Source organism: Hipposideros armiger, unplaced genomic scaffold (assembly GCF_001890085.2).
Source record: "Hipposideros armiger isolate ML-2016 unplaced genomic scaffold, ASM189008v1 scaffold_999, whole genome shotgun sequence".
Taxonomy (NCBI): Eukaryota; Metazoa; Chordata; class Mammalia; order Chiroptera; family Hipposideridae; genus Hipposideros; species Hipposideros armiger.
This window is the reverse complement of record NW_017732349.1, coordinates 181,447-185,916: the sequence shown is the minus strand read 5'-3', so window position 1 is coordinate 185,916 and position 4,470 is coordinate 181,447. Positions and strand designations below refer to the sequence as shown.

Genomic DNA, 4,470 nt, shown 5'->3' with positions numbered 1-4,470 from the left:
CAACGTCCTCCACAACTAGACTGAAGAACAAAAGGACAGCAACTTGTCTGTTCTCCTTCCCCCAATTCCCCAGTACTGTTCCCATCCCCCCAATTCCCCAATAAAAATCTTTAAAAAATAAACACTGTGGTTCTCTCAGTCCTCTGCACCTTTGCATAGACTGTTCCCTCTCCTAGAATGCCCTTCCTCTTATCTCCTCCAACCTGCTTGAGGTTCCTCCAGGCCCTAGGAATGGTAGTGATCACTCCCTCCTCCTCCCCACCCTACTGGTTTCCCTATCATGCATGACACTGGACTCCCCTCGACTACGCTCGCTTGCTGATGGCCTGTCTCCCTGTTGGACTTGAGTTCCAGAAGGGAGGCATGTGTCTGAAGCCCTGTGCCCTCTGTGTAGGGTATCTTTCCCTCAGCTTCACCCTCAGGATCCAATTCCACTGTTTGCTCTTGGCTGAAACATGTCCACTCCTTCCACCATGTGGGGTCAGCCTTTCTCCTCTGTCCGACCAGGGCCTCATGTTTATAATTTACATGCACGTCTCTCACCATCCTTCAGGCCAATGCTGGGTGGCTCTGTCCCCGCAAAATGGTATATTCCTGGAGCAGAGACCTGGTTGTGTTCATAGCTATATGTTTGGGGCTTAATACTTACAGTGGTTCGGTAACGATTTACTCAAAGAATGAATGAAAGCTGAACACTGGCAGTTTTACCTTTGACACCCCTCTCTGTTCCTCTGGCCCCAAATATCCTTTGGTGATCCCTCCTGGATGTCCCACAGGGGCCCCAACCTCAATTGAGCCACCATCTTCCTTATCCACACCTGTCCCTCCTGTTTCCTCCTTGGTGGGCAGTCCTGTCCTCACTACCCATCCCCCAACCTTCGCAATCCTCCCTCCTTCCCTCTCTTACTCAGCATTGAATCAGTTACTTTCCTTTCATGAATGAGGAAGCTGAGGCTCAGAAAGGTAATGCAATTGGCTCAAGGTCACACAGCAAGTAAGTGGCCATGTCCAGGGCCTTGCTTTGAAGAGCCCAGACTCCCTCCCTAGCCTGACCTCTCACTCCCCTACAGGTTCTGTCTCCTTTTCCCTGACTTCTGTACACACACTTGGGGCATTTGTGTCTTGTTTCAGGCTGAAAGATTGCCCTCTGCCTGGAAGAGCAATCTTTCCCATTCCCCTTCATACACATCTATTGTAATCTGGTCTGTGTTCTCTGAGGCCCTTCTCAAAAGCCACTTCCTCCAGGAAGCTTTCCCTGGTCAACCGGATGCAAAAATCTCCCTCCTTTAAACCCTCTTCTGACTCCAGGTTTGTTTGTGCCTCTTACTGCCTGTGGTTGGAAGCTCCTTGAGGAGCTATGCACCTCCTCTCCTCCTGCACCCTCTACCCCAGTGCCCAGAGCACACACAGTATGCTGCAATCAATATAGAATAACTTCTTTCCTAGGGCTCAAATGAACCCTGGAGAAATAGCTGCATTCCCTCTCTCCTGTTTGGAACTCTCCAATGGCTCCCATATTCAAATAAAATCCAAAATCTCACCATGGCTTCCAAGGTCTTATATTTGCTGCCCCACCCCCAACCAGCCACTTCTCTGACCTCATCTGTTACCAGCTGCTCCCCTTAAATATCACCTCTTAGGCAAAGCTGTGACCAGCCAACATAAAGTAGCTCTCATCCTCTCTCATATTATCCTGTTTGATGCTCATTTTAGCACTTTTCTGGTATTTTCTGCTTGTTTGTTTATTGCTTGTCTCCCTACTCCCAACACTCACGTCTGTCCAGCTCATCGCTGTAGCCCCAGGGCCTATGCCTGGCTGACAATAAATAGATGAGTCCACAGCCTGTGGAGAGTTCTGGGCTGGAGACATACATTTATGAGGTCGTATGCACAGAGGTAGTAACTCAAGCCAATGGGATGGATGAGACTATCCAGGGTGAGTGTCTACTAGGAGAAGAGAGGAGGGTCTGGGAGAGCAGAGGAGCTAATGGTTATAGAAAAGAGGATGAACCTGCAATAACCACAGAGGCGCAGGAGGCAAAACCCGACAGTATTGAATTGCAGGAGCCACAGGAGAGTGTTTCCAGAGGAAAGGAGTGGTCAGCAGTGTCAGCTGCTGCTGAGAAAGTTACAGACTGAACAGTGTCTGCTGCAGTGTCAGCTGCTGCTGAGAAAGTTAAAGACTGAATAGTGTCTGAATTCAGCTTCCTGGAGGACACTGGTGACCTGGGCAGACCCCTGCCCCTCTGTGGGCCTCAGAGGGGAGCCATCTGTGCAATGAGAGGGACCTCTCAGGTTCTGGGAACTCTCAGCTCTGAGAATCTGTGTCTCTGCATGTACTCACATTACTGTCACCAAAACGAACGTTCATCCATCTATGGCCTAGGAAAGAAGGGATGATTCAGTGTACTCACCCTCACTATTTATCCATCAGGAAACTGACAAACTCTAAGAAGGCACTTCTGTGTTTCTGGCCCTGTAGTAGGCACCAGGGGGAGGGGAGGAGGCCCTAGGCCCTACCAGTTATGTCCAGCTGGCCAGACCCCTCGCTCCTCTGCCACCCCCTAGGTCCTAGCTTCCAGAGTGTCTCCATAGCAAAGACCACCCATTTCTCTCCACCAGTTGGATAGGACCAAATGCTGGAGAAGGTCCGGCTGCCCAGTTGGCCTTGCTTGCTGCTGTCAGTAAAGGGGCCCTCAGTGTCCTTGGGAGGGAGGCTGAGACCCCGGCCAGTGGCTGTGCAGTGCAGGGGAGAGCACAGACCCACAATGTGTGCTCGTTTAGAAAACAGTGGAGGCCGCGTCCAAGGAAGAGATTGAGCGGTTGCTCCTACTAACCAGAGCAGGGATGGCCACTAATGACAGCGCCCTTGTTCCCAGCCAGGTCCTCCGCTGAACAACGACCCCATCTGATTCGCACAGCACGCCTATGAGGCAGGCATTCTTATCCCCATTTCACATGGGAGGAAACCAAGGCTCAGAGAAATTAGGGCTTTCCCAAGCTCACGTAGCTAGAAAATAGCCAAGCCTGGTTTGCTAATACAGCTAGTCTGACTGACAGCCCCCACTGTTAATCCTTGAAATTCCCCAGAGCTAGAGAGGCAGGGGACTTTAGTTTTATATATTCGTACAAGCAGTGTAACCTTGGGCAAGATTTATTACCACTCTCCCAATAAAGCATATTTCTTAGTGCCCTTTCCAATTCTGACATTACATGATTAGCTAGGATTTGTACAGAATTTTATAATTTATAAAAAGGCATCCATTCAGCATCTCATTTATTCCCACGGATCTTGCAGGGTGGGAGAAGAATCCTCTCCGTTTGATAGATGTACAAACTTAGGTTCGAAGAGATGCAGTGACCTGCCCAAGGTCACAAAGCCAGTCACGGTCCGCTGGGCTTGAAGCCCTGAGGTTTCATGCTGGACGCTAGCTCCTCCAACTCCCCTCCAGAAAGGGGCTGCCCCGCGCTGCGCCGCATACCGACCTGGCCGGCAGGGGGCAGTGCTCGGCTTCCCTCGGCTGTCTGGGGGCACCAGGGGGCGTCGCAGCCCCCGGCTGGGGGTGGGGGGGTGCGCCTCCCGCCCTGCCAGATGTCGCTTTTGCGCAGGGCACCCCGAACACGCGCCCGGGACCCCGCAGCAGCTTCTGGGCGCTGCTTTGGCCCACCCTCCATCCCGGGGCTCCGGACGGCGCCCCCGGACGCTCCCCTCGGGCTGGGCTGGTCCTCTGGAACCTTCTTCCCCGCGCACACCTCTCGTCCAAAGGCGCCGAGAGGTGGGACGCCCCGGGTCACCGAGGCCAGAGCCCGGGCGCACCCTTCCCTCCCCAGCACCTTCGTAGCGGTCGGACTGCATACCGCGCGAGGCCCCGGCGCGCCCCTCCCCGGGTGGCACTCGACTCCGAGCGCTTACCCGCTCCGGCCACGCAGGTGCGGGCCCCTGGTTCGCCCTCCCGGGTCCTGCTTCCTCGCACCGCGTCTCGTCTTCACCACCGGCGACCGCCTCATCTCCACCGCGACCCCAACCGAGCTCCGAGAGCCGCCTGCCCGCCGGCTGCCCCGGGGCCCTCCCCTGGCCCGCGCCCTCGCGCTCCCGCACTCCCTCCGCCCCTTCCCGCGCCGGCTGCTCCTCCTCGCTCCACTCCTCCAGCGCCTCCCCCGCCAGGCTCCCTCCCCACTCGGCCCCCCGCCAGTCTGGAGTGAGGTTCGGCCCCTTCAGTTCCAGTCCTGCAGGAGCTCCGAGTCCCCACCTTCAACCTCGCCGCCGCCACAGCCCCAGGGCTCCCGGGTCCCCACGGGTAGGAGAGCATGTGGACTGGCTCGGAGTAGGGGGGTGGTGAGAGGTGGGCCATGCCCAGAGACCCTTGGTGAAAGCCTCGGCTCTCCCTGTCCCGTGTTCATCCCTAGTTGGGTTTATTTCTTCAATAAATATTTATAGATCTACTATGTGCCAGGCATGTTCTAGGGACA

The 4,470-nt window shown here is 55.0% G+C and overlaps 1 protein-coding gene across 8 annotated transcripts in view; it reads right to left on the bottom strand.

Annotated features, from left to right (window-relative positions):
* Positions 1 to 4,084, bottom strand: part of HTR1D (5-hydroxytryptamine receptor 1D) — a 21,659-nt gene extending 17,575 nt beyond the window's left edge. For 6 of the 8 annotated variants that reach the window (XM_019631407.1, XM_019631413.1, XM_019631408.1 and 3 more), the window contains exon 1: positions 3,914 to 4,084. The gene's annotated coding sequence lies outside the window, so the exon portion shown is untranslated. Of the gene's footprint in view, positions 1 to 2,344; positions 2,383 to 3,913 lie in introns of all 8 variants that reach the window. The other 2 variants (XM_019631409.1, XM_019631411.1) reach the window with 1 other exon arrangement.
* Between the last annotated feature and the right edge of the window lie 386 nt (positions 4,085 to 4,470).